Consider the following 13,198-nt stretch of genomic DNA (forward strand, 5'->3'; position numbering starts at 1 on the left):
CACTTTGTGTTGTACATCATGATGTTAGTAATTGCGAGTATATTCCCATAGGCTGTTGCGACGAGTCCCATTTCTACGACCATGACATGCGATTGTCAAAGTGCAATCACAAAGTCGAAGCAACGCAGAGATAATCATTTTAATTCGATTCTAATAATAATTGAGCGTAGTTATACGCAAAGCAGTCATTCCACACTAACCTCAATCAGAGATAAAAGCACTTTAAATCCACAAAGCCTGTGTATACTGTTTATACATTTTGAATGATAGATAATATATATATTATACCTAAATAGGTAAGTATATTGATTTTTAAATTAAAGTATGCAGCTATTAACACGTTCGTATTTTCAATAATATCCATTTACAAAAATGTTTCAAATGAACATTGTCCATAATAATATTTCAAATAATAATCAAGAAAAATAATAAGCACACACATTTTCTATAATACTATAATAAAATTTAAACATATTTGGTAGTTAATTAAAATAAAACGCAATAAGCCACATTTGACGCATTTAAAAAACCAACATGTATTTTGGTACATCCTCGGGATCGAACCCACTCTTCATAAACGACCGCTCCCCTAACTCGGGCACAAATATTTAAAATTAAAGTAGGTACTACGTACTTATCTATAAAAATCAATATTATCCTAAATGAATTAAATAACAGCATTTATCTATAATATACCTTTGTACCTATATACATTTATTTTTTTAAATTAAAGTAGGTAGGTATTGCCATCTTTGTATTATCAATAATGCCTACTTACTAAAGGTTTCAAATCAACTAGTCCATTGTCCACACGCAAAATTTATGTGTATAAGAAACATTTGATCTGGCTTTATATACAAATATAAATATACATATTAATACAATAAGATAACATTATTCACATAATTTTTTTATGAAAATGTTTTGATAAGATTATAGGAATCTGAATAAAACATTTGAAACCATAATATTCTAATAATAAAGATAATCTCCTAATATAATATTTTACCAATTACCACCAATAGCTGTTGATAATTTATACCATTAAAGTGCAATATTACTTACTAATATACTAATACTAGCTAATCCTAATAATATATATTACACAGGGAATTATAATTTTATAATATTATTTATTTATAATATTTAACAAAATATTGCTATTTCGGTAACATACTCGTACATTATTAATGTCTAAATAAAACACTTAAAAATACGTAATAAAACCATCGTAATACAAGGAACACACATTAAAAAATAGGTAGGTAAGTAGATTATAAATACAATCACATCGTATAGGTATATTATTTATGTAGTTTCAACATAAAATTATTTAAATCCAATAAAGATATCTCATAAAACTCGTATTGAATCTAATTAGAACAGCAAACTAACGCCACATGTTGTAGAATACGTATTCCACGGTGAAATTTTCAACGAAGAACTCGTCATTTGATTAAATGTTGCACGAACTCATGTTTCACGTACTGCGGCGCACGAATACGTGTCTCACGAAGTACTGCATATGTACAACTTACATGTAACCACATAGACCACTATGCTAAAGGAGTCATAAGTGTTTTCAATATAATGTATGTTCAATAATTAGAATGTTACATTCTTACATCTTGTGAATTATTCTTTTAGTAAAAAAATAGTTAAGTAATTAAAAATATATTTCTATATTTTTTTAATAATAATACAACATTTAATAATGTTTCGACAAAATAATCAAAACCTATTATTATACTACTTACATGTTCTCAATCATGTGCTTGATAATACTGATTCGTCCTGATCACTCAGACCCATGGATCTCACATCCTGAAGCCCCCCCCCCAACATATCGTTAAACACGCTTTTTCATTGTCCATGTTTTTTCGTACCAGTTGTTAGTAATTTTGAACAATCACAAACACATAGGCTTTGAGAAATTAACATAAATATATTGTGTCCTCACAGGGAATTGAAACCAGACAGGGCTCGAAATGAACCGGAGCGCACAGGTGCTCTGATCCGGTTCATAAGATCCTCAAAATTAACGCTCCGTCTTGTGGAAAATTATTAACTTGAAAGCCTGTGCCATATAACAAATACAATTACACATATTTTTATAAGAGTCACATTAAATTAGATACTAAAGTAGGTTAATATTTTCGTTAAATTATCGAGCGCTCCGGTTTGTGAAAATGTCCATTTAAGTGGTGAACACAGAGCTCCCGGATGAAAGGTCAGCGCATTACGCACTGCACCACGAGAGCTGCCTCATTATAGTCGTTGTGAATATCATAACATTATTAATATATTTTAAAGAATGAAATTAACGATGGTGATGCGAAGTAAAAAAGTGAACTCTACAAGTAAAACACAAAAAAGTACAAAATTTTATTTTAAAAATAATATCCAAGACATAGCAACAGATTGACAAAATTAGAAATACATATTTTGTATACTAATTATAACAATAATAACAATAATAATCTTGCAGGTAAATGGTAATGCAAATAAGAACATTATTGAACATACATCATTATGAAAAACACTTTCTGAGAAAATATATTACAACCAATAGAAAACGTTTTTATGAAAAAAGTAAGCCACCCCGGGCTAGGAATCGATCCCTGCATCTCTCGAGCTTACGCCCCATCCGCGCATTACCTTAATACTACGCTAATTTTTTCAAAAAGATTTTTTCTGTTGGTCATAATATATTTTCTCCGGAATGAATCATGTTGTGTGTTTTAATGTGATCAGATGTTTTAGAAAAGTAATTACATTGGTCACATTTAAATGGTCTTTCACCGGAATGAGACATTTTGTTTAATTTCATTCTATCAGATCTATTACATGAGTAATTGTATTTATCATATTTAAATGTTTTTTTTTTCCAGATTGAGTCATTTTGTTTAGATTCTTGTAATCAGATCGAATGCTTACATAATTTGTCGTCTCCGCAATTGATTTTTTATAACACGCTTTGTGAAGTTTTAATAGAGAGAGCGAAGCAAAAAAATCAAAACAAAAACTGCACACAAAATTTTTCTGATTAAATGTGTTTTTCTCCAACTTTATAACAGCTACTAATAATTCGGGATCTGTGTGGGTAGATTGTATATGGTTACGTTTAGCAGTGTGACTGACTATATTAGTAATCGTTTCGTATACGCCCAATTCTATTTTAATGTCTTGATAGTCAATCTGTATTTCATCGTATGGCTCTTGTAAATCTCTCTCTGAAAATCCGAGACTAGCGGAATATGTCATTGCAGTGGTTGCAGGAATCAACTAAAAGAACGTGGAGTATATTACAAGAAGACAAACAACATAGGTAGGTATATGAAAGAATATTATTAAAAAAAAAATCAATCATCTTAAAGATACTTCTTAATCTTGACATACAGGGAGGATAGAATTGAGGAAGAAGGTATCAGAACAAAGTAATCAGTATATTAGTAGATAATTTTAAATATATAGATTGTTGAATACCTGATTTCCTGGGTTGCATTCGGAATAAGAGCAACTATATTGAGGGTCCATATAATTTCTTTGCTCTACAGCCTCTTGAACAATCTCATTCTCTGAGTCAATCCGCTCGAAATCAGTCTCCAATTTTACAGAGGTAGGGTATTTTGAAGGGATCTAAAAAAATACATTAATTTTATAATTAAAAAGCAAACCAGTGTATTCTTGCGGCGGTATAATAAAATGTGCCTGAAACGAATTCGGTGAGGTTCCGCAACATGTATGCCAAACGACGTTGTTGTGTGACTATAGTGGATCATTTTAATATTGACTATGCAAAGGTACGATTTTACCAGCGCCCACTTGCTTTTTTATGTTTATTGTATTGGTATTGCGAACTTCAATTTTGAGCTGATTATTCAAGGAGCAACTTCCCAATACCTTGGTTGGCGTGCACTAGAGTGCGTAATTGAGAAAGACATTCTCGCTTGTCTTTACCAAGTCTCGATGATCTTGATGACAGATTTGGAATGATAGATTTTATTACTTAAAATCATACATAAACGACATTCATAGTTTATTACGATTTTCATACGATTTAAAAAAAAAAAAAAAAAAACTAATTGATATTTCTAGGTACCTACCTAAATTTATGAAATTTCTAAATTTTTTTCTTGTTACATGACTTATGAGTAAACATCGGAACATAATATGCATTTGCAAAACGCATTGCAATAATAATATATCTCTCCATCAACTCAATGATGTATTTCGGCAATTCCTGTCGAAATATTGTCACATCTCAATAACCCTTAATGTGTTGACGATCCGTAAAAATGACCTATGAGCTATTTATAAGGATGTTTTAGCAGAAATACGGAATGACATTGACATGACCTATCAGCCAAGTTTTAATAATTATATGTAATTTAAACGATGTTACTACATATAAAACTAAGCCTCCATAATAGAACGTACATACATTGTTCAAGTTTTATAGAATATTCTGTACGTACCTGAGTTAATGATTTGCATTCCAAATAAGAGCATCCTGGCTTATAATCCTCATGAATGCTTTGCCTTATTGTGTCTTCAACATACTCCTCATTGAAATCATTTCCCTGAAAATTAATATCAGATTTTTTATTGGGGAGATGAAGCAATTGAGGAAATTGGACACATTTGAACGGGTTTCCAACAGAATGAGTTATTTTGTGTATTTTCATCCCATTAGATTGTATACATGAGTAATCACACTGGTCGCATTTATTTGGCTTTTCACCAGAATGCGTCATTTTGTGTTTTTTCATGTAACTAGATGTTATAGATGAGTAATCACATTGATCGCAAGTAAATGGCTTTTCACCAAAATGAGTCATTTTGTGTCTTTTCATTGCACCAGATTGTATACAAGAGTAAACACATTGGTCGCATTTAAATGGCTTTTCACCAGAATGAGTCATTTTGTGTCTTTTCATGTAACTAGATGTTTTACACGAGTAGTCACATTGAACACAATAAAATGGCTTTTCACCAGAATGGGTCATTTTGTGTAATTTCATGCGGGTAGGTGTTATACACGAGTAGTCACATTGGTCGCATTTAAATGGCTTTTCACCAGAATGAGTCATTTTGTGTCTTTTCAAGAGATCGGATGTTGAAGATGAGTAATCACATTGATCACAATAAAATGGCTTTTCACCAGAATGGGTCATTTTGTGAAATTTCATGCGGGCAGGTGTTATACACGAGTAGTCACATTGAACACATTTGAATGGTTTTTTACCAGAATGAGTCATTTTGTGTGATTTCATGCGGTCAGGTGTTATACACGAGTAGTCACATTGAACACATTTGAATGGTTTTTCACCAGAATGAGTTATTTTGTGTATTTTCATCCCATTAGATCGTATACATGAGTAATCACACTGGTCGCATTTATATGGCTTTTCACCAGAATGTGTCATTTTGTGTTTTTTCATGTAACTAGATGTTTTACACGAGTAGTCACATTGAACACATTTGAATGATTTTTCACTAGAATGAGTTATTTTGTGTTTTTTCATCCTATTAGATTGTATACATGAGTAATCACATTGGTCGCATTTAAATGGCTTTTCACCAGAATGAGTCATTTTGTGTCTTTTCAAGAGAACGGATGTTGAAAATGAGTAATCACATTGATCACAATAAAATGGCTTTACACCATAATGGGTCATTTTGTGTAATTTCATCTTGCTAGACGTTATACACGAGTAGTCACATTGATCACAAATAAATGGTGTAATCGCTTCATATTCTCCAAATTCTTTTTTAAATTGTTGTTCATCAATCTGAATTTCATCGTATGGCTCTTTTATTTCTGAGATTCTCTCTGACAATCTGAGACGAGAGATGCATGTCAGGGCAGAGGTTGCAGGAATTATCTTAAAGAAATCGAATATTAGATTAATGTTAAGACAAAAGCATATATAAAATAATAATACCCCATAAATTAAAAACACCTTAAAGACATGTTGGAATGTTGGAAACGGTAGAATACGAATACGGTAGAAAAGGGGTAAATATTAATGTATATCTATTAATGTAGTTATATCGGTTAAATCATTTCAACTGAAAACTAATGGAATTTAAATAGTTCAATTCAAACGAATGCTAACTTAACACCACGCATAGAGCCTAACGATGACAGGAATTCAAAAGCCGGCTCCAGACTTGACCTTCACTGACCTTGATCTTGTAAGCTCCAGTCTTAAATGCATATTTATAAGAGATGCTGAATTCGAGGTAAACATATTCGCGAAAAGTTTTTATATCTTTTAGTGCCAGCTTGTACTCCTCTGATATCAAGATAGACTTGCTTTTCCCTCCACCATCCACCACGTCTCCACACCCGTTATGCAGGCGTATACCGTGGCGTAACGAACGATAGGCACTGTTTAAATTTGTGCCAAAAGTTTCCCAGGAGCAACATCTCAAGACCTTGGTTGGCGTGCACTAAAGTGTGCGTGATCCCTACTTCCATATAATGTATTACGGTCAATTCTCGATAAGAAAAGACCTTCTCGCTCGCCGTATAATGCCGCAAACTTTTTAAAAGCTGAGAAATTTTCCCTCGTAGATACCAAGTCGCAATGGCCGACCGGTCCAACTGAGGGTCGGACCGACTTGAGAAGCTCTTCCCTTTCAACCGACATATGGGGACACTTCCAGAGGATGTGATCGGCATCCAGCAATTCGCCACATAAGCAAGTCGGGGATTCTATTAGGCCAAGCTGACAGAGCTTGGAGTCAAAACCACCGTGTCCGGTTTAGAACTGAGAAGTCCAATGTTTTGGAGTCAATTTGGTTATCTCGATGCGCACTTTATATTAGGAAAAAACAAATGCGTTTGTCTGCCCTTGGAAGAAGTGGTCCATCGCCCCTGCCACGCACCCAGCGCCGTGTCGCGTACAATAACTTTTCGAGCGCACCGGCTCATGGATCCAAGACCTAAAGGTGGCGATATAAAGATACCGCCAACCTCCGCTCCCAGACAAAGCAAGGCGGTCGTGGCACCATGGATTTGAATGTGCAGGTCTAACGGAAGCACTCCAGCAAGGACAAGCAACACGTCGGTAGAAGTCGTCTTATAAGCCTTAATAAGGGCAAGTAATGCTGAGCGTTTACCGCTGAGAAGAGTTTTCCGGATGGACAATAACTTACATCTATGATACCACGTGCTGGCGGCATATCCAGCGATACTCATAAAGATTTCATCGTAAGCTATTTCAAGAAATCTGAACTTACGACCCCAATTACTTCCAGTAAGCCAAGAGACCCGATGGTAAGCTGCTTTGGCTTTAGCCACCGATGTTTTGGCGTGGTGCAGAAATGATAATTTGTCATCCAGTAAAATGCCTAGATATGTAACCTTGTCTTTGACTTTAACTAAAGTACTACCAATATGGATGGTGGGCGACATTGAAGTGAGGTTGGCTGCTCCCTTAAGAAGGATGGATTCTGTTTTATGCGGAGCAAAAGTGAGTTTGTTAGTAAAACCCAAGGTCATAATGGTTTCCAAACCCTCGTTAGCAGCTAGTTCAAGACCATTGCGGCTGTTCGCAATCACAAGAAGAAGCGCATCATCCACATAGGCAATAATACTGCAGTCGTTTGGAAGCGGGATCGACAGGTCATCAAAAAGGATATTCCATAGGAGTCCAAGAACTGATCCCTGGGGACACCCCTTTGTGGATCAAAATAGACCTTATCAAATAAGACTCACTCACTCAAGTTTAGATACTTTCAAAATAAATGTTTATGATAAATATACCATTTACTTCTCACGCAGACCTTTTAAGGTTCAGTTACATTATGATCACGTTATGTGCTGTCACAATAAGCTGCCGCTACGGGAAAAAAAACGTATATAATGTCGTTTTTCTTGGTACTTATTTAAAATGTTATCAGACTGACGCTCCCATCCCTTAGAACATTTTGAACTTTTAAACAAACATTGTTGGTTACCGAAATCTGCCGAAATCACGAGAACAATAATGAGGTCACCTCACGCGTGTCGTTCTTTGTTTTTAATGGTTTTCTCTGTAGATTTTCTATTAAATTAGTATCTATGTCTGCTGTGTACGCTTATTCGAAATAGAGTTGGCACTCTCCATACTGTAGAATTTTTGAGATAGGGATCATTCAAAATATTTTGCGGAATGACGAAACCATAAAAAAAAAATTGTCAATAAATATAATTAATTTTCACTGCAGTCATTGCTAAGTGTGTTGAAAGATTGAACTATGACGTAACCAACATTGTTGAAGTTTCACAGAATATTGTTTACCTGATTTGTTGATCCACTATTCACATAAGAGCAGCCAGGTTGTGGGTTGTCGAATTTGCTTTGGCGTATCTTCTCTTCAACATACTCGTCGCTGAACTCAATTCCTTGAGGATTAGTCTCTGATTTTATGTATTGAAGGTCTAATGAACGGTTCTGAAAAATCAATATTTGACTGTATTGCAAAATAAAAATAAATCTATAATTAACTATTTCTTTTATTCAACGAATAATTCACAAGATTTAAGAATGTACCACTCTGATTATTGAACATACATAATTTTGAAAAACACTTTCTGAGAGAATATATTATAACCAATAGAAAAAATCTTTTCGAAAAAAGTAAGCCACTCCGGCAGGGAATCAAACCATGCATCTCCTGGGCTTACGCCCCGTCCGTCGCATTTACCTCTATGCTACGCAGTGACATACTAACTGCGACGAATTTTAACTATTGGCCTTTTAATACCTAGTCATCAGCGTTCTACTAAATCAAGCTACTTTGGCAATCGGTTGTTGTTTTTATTATTCAAAGTAGATACATATTACTTCAATTACTAACCGATGTCGTGATGAGTAGGTATTAAAAAGACCAATAGTTAAAATTTGTCGCAATTGGTATGTCACTGCGTAGCATAGAGGTAAATGCGACGGACAGGGCGTAAACCCAGGAGAGCAGGGTTCGATCCCTGCTGGAGTGGCTTACTTTTTTCAAAAAGATTTTTTCTATTGGATATATTATATTTTCTCAGAAAGTGTTTTTCAAAATTATGTACGTTCAAAAATAAATCTAGTCAGCATTCGTAAGTTCGGCAGAAAGTGTTTTTATCATGACTGTAATCTCTGCTTTCCACCATAAAACGGACTTTCAGGAAAGGTGCTGAAAGTCGTATGGAGATGAGCATGGCTGAAGCATACATTGGTGATTAAAGCCAGGTAGGCAATTAAGACCCGGCATAAATAGTGCACATTAAATTTTGTAAGTCACACGTATTTGTTTTGAACTAAGACTACAATTTACAGATGATATTGTGTAGTTTTTAAAAATCAATTAATCCCTGCCACCAAACCATTATAGTTTTAGTATATTTTGGGGATACGACAAAATTATGAACATTTTTTCATTTATACTTATTTTTTTTCGTTGGATTAAGAATACATAATATTAATACACATATTGTTGGTTCATTTTTTTTAAATTCATTAAACCCTGCCTAACCAAATTATAATAGATCAAAAATATTGTTTTATCTATAAATATTCATAACAATGTATGATTTAATTGCACAATTTGAGATATTTTATAAATAGTATTTTTGACTATTGTCTATTATGGCTTGGTTTCGTAGGGCTGAACGAAATTTTAAAAACGAACCAACTGCATCTGTAAACTGTTGTCGTATATCAATGAAAACAAGTACGTATGACTGACAACGTTTAGTGTGCACTATTTACGGCGGATCTTAAGAGCCTACCTCAACCCTTCGCCAATACTCTGAGCTAACATATTTGGTATAACACTAGTAAGCAGGATCCACTGCTAAGAAACATAAATGAAAATCGTTACTTATCATCCTGGCATGGTCGTGACCTAAGAACAACTAGACAGCTTGATCGTGTTTATATGTAAACGCGTTATTTTTTGTCTATGGTGAGTACCGTTTATGGCATATTTTATATGAATCTGTTTTATTATTGTTAGTCAGAATTTATGAATATCTGTGTATAACAGATAAATATAATCAAATAAAAAATCATTACGATTATCCCCGCGGTTAAATGCGTATGGTACTGACTAAATTTCGTCCTGAGCTGAAGATGACTTTAATAGTCTTTTTTTAATGCAGAACCGATGATGAAACACAGAAAACAATTAATGTTCTCTATTATTCAACAATCATAACCTCTAAATCATAATTTCAACGTGAATATACTACAATCAACTTTTGACGAATACGCAGGTGCACTCCAATCTGGGAACCTCCGTTCTAATACATGAGTCTGTTTGGAAAACAAAATAATATTATCAAGTTAATAATAATTTAATACCATTGAGTAGAAAGGTTCTATGTGCCATAAATCAAAAGTGTGGGAAATTGAGAAAAACATTTTTTTAAACATTTATTCATTTTTGTCAGTAAAATTACAATGCAGCCCCCACATTTCGCCTCATAGGTAACAATACCTACTTAAAAAAGCAATATGATAATAATAGATAACAATCCATGATTTGAAAAATATAGAAGTCATTAATCACTGCCATCAGCTCTTGATAGACTATAAAATGTTTTCTATACCTACTTCTGGAGCCATAGCCACTTTGCTATTTAACGTATGATTGTACTTGGCACCCATTCCACGTAAAATATGGTTTGTTGTATTTTTGGTACTTTGCATCTTTATATTATTTAACGCTATTTAATTGTCTGTATTTAAAATAAATAAAACATGCTAATATATGTACTGGCCTGCATTCTGAATATGACTAATGAGGTTCGAGATCTTTATAATTGATTTTCCGTAACTTGTTCAGAATCAGTCATAGAGTTAATTTTAGCGAGATGCATTTTAGGGCTCGAAGCAACAAATAGATACATATGTTATTGGATGACAATTATTTTATTATACCTACGAAGAATATTGTGATGTCTGAAATTGAGCACAAACACACATCGCATTTCTGCATGTTGTATTTTTATTATATGGAGGTTCAATTAAGTTAAAACTGCATCAATCGGTTGAAGCAATACATTATAGGTTCATCTTTTCCGATTTGATCTGCCGTCAGAAGAATTATAATATGGCCAGCCACCGCCATCTTCAGATTAATAAAGCCTGATCACAATTTTTTGCACAAGCAACGAGTGGTCTACTTTTCAGCTGTCAAAATCAGATCCCATATTACTTGACATATTGAATCGCCCTTTCTCGTTTCAAATTGAATTATACAAAAATCTCAAATCAAATAAGTATGTTAACTATCAGTGTTAAATAATATACATTCCTGTTTATTCATCAGCTGTCAATCTCAGACTAGTCCTTCACACAAAAACCGGTGGTAATATCGATTTCCAAAAAATATGTAGCATTGACCTATGCATTACATTTGAAGAAGGTGTGTTCATGCTAGTTTATTATTTACCGTGTAACAGTAACTCATCTATCCAAATCTAACCATTCCCTGTGTGAATTCGACAGACGCGTCAGTATGAGCTCTAGAATATTGCCATGTCATCCATAGACAACAACGGGATGGGCGGAAAAGTAAGACCAGTCGTTGTGAAGTATCGGCTTTCTACTTGAGTCAGCAATGGGCCAGCACATTTCAATACCTATATCAACAAATTTTGTTTCCATTGGTAACAAACCTATCCAGGCGTTGCTCTATGGGCACATAGTAGTTAGGTTACGATATTGAACATGTAAATATATAAGACTTATTGAGTTAATCGGCCAAATCGGTTAACAAAACTAAGGTTGGTAAAAAATATGTTTTAATAATCTAACCTCAAAATTGGCGCTGGCACTATCAGGAATCTCTTGCTTAATATACGCCACACCGTTCGCTTCTCGACTACTCTCCTCTTCAGCATCAGCTTCGAATTCATTTACTTCGCGTTTTATATCCATTACACGTATTTAAATCAAGAATGTGACACGGACATGTGAGAATACACGTCTTCTATCCTTCTCAAAGACAACATTAAATTCAATGACAGTGTTGCCACTTTTGAAGTTTTTCTACTATTCCTCACATCACAATTTTTATGTTTTCCAAGAACTGGGTTGTTTTTAATAATATTATGCCACGTTTTTTTAGCTACCTACTTTACAAGCTGTTTGTTAGCAAATTTAAAAGCGGGTGATTCAGCTACTGCGATTGTGATGATGACTCACAAAACTTTCCATTCGCTGAGAAGCCACAAGCCAGTAGTTGCAGATCATAGACAATAGATAAAATACGCACAAAAACATAGATAATATACACAAGCTAGCGAGTTGAAATCATAATAAATTATATTGTTACTTTTATCGGGCTCTAGCGCTATGAAGTGGAAAGTAAATGAAAGTAAAATGCTTGCCGAATAATGTTTCCATTTTAAAACGTCAAAACGGTAAATGTCAAAATGAGCAGTTCGTTTTTTACCGGGAGGTCGCTACCATCTACTGCGCAGACGCTGTAGGATCACACACCAGCATGTAAGCGTGTAAAGTTGACCGGCTGTCAACTTTTCTCGGTAGATTGTTATAATCTGCTTGTTATAACTGGAAGGCGGCACGTGGAGATGTAACAAAGGAAGTTTAGTTTTGTATTTAATTTTTATAATATTGCGAAAGTGGCAACACGGTTAACTCTTTTTGTCTATGGTGAAATCCTTACGTCAAGTCACGCCTAGAACGTTCTGTGTGCCACGATCGCCCTTGATGACCAACTGCATGCATAAAATGGATATTAAACGTGAACGAGAAGACTCCGAACCTGTTGCAGAAGGGAAGCAATGGTTTAAGGTACCTGTAGATCATGATCCAAACAGCCAGCTGCTTACCTACATAAAGCAAGAGGACACCGACGAGGCTGGATACACTTTTGAGGTTAGTTTTTCATAACGCGATTGTTGTATGTCGTAGTATTGTTTGTTTTAAGATGCGTGCCGTACGGCTAAATTAACACTTTATGTATTTTGTGTAATAAAAACCGCGTGCAAATTGCGACACAGTTCCGAGCGGCCTACGTCACCTGTATAACCCTAGTTAGTTTTGCTGCTAACACTGTTCCTGTACTTTTAACTATGAGTTTTCTTAACCATTGACATTGTTGTTGATATCATTGCTCTCAAAAAAGGCATTTATTTCCATAAAATAAAGTCAGCTGCTGTAAACATGGGACTCCGGATAAACGAAACTAA

The 13,198-nt window shown here is 34.4% G+C and overlaps 1 long non-coding RNA gene across 1 annotated transcript; it reads right to left on the reverse strand.

Annotated features, from left to right (window-relative positions):
• Window positions 1–2,362: 2,362 nt before the first annotated feature.
• On the reverse strand, window positions 2,363–12,005 carry LOC147076212 (uncharacterized). Its single transcript, XR_015069584.1, has 5 exons — window positions 11,799–12,005; window positions 8,295–8,447; window positions 4,479–5,888; window positions 3,487–3,639; window positions 2,363–3,285 (listed from the first exon to the last, which is right to left on the reverse strand). It is a non-coding gene; the product is annotated as an uncharacterized LOC147076212 (long non-coding RNA).
• Window positions 12,006–13,198: the final 1,193 nt, after the last annotated feature.

Source organism: Rhyacophila brunnea, unplaced genomic scaffold, assembly GCF_057557595.1.
Source record: "Rhyacophila brunnea isolate RB1 unplaced genomic scaffold, BYU_Rbru_1.0 scaffold_13, whole genome shotgun sequence".
NCBI lineage: Eukaryota > Metazoa > Arthropoda > Insecta > Trichoptera > Rhyacophilidae > Rhyacophila > Rhyacophila brunnea.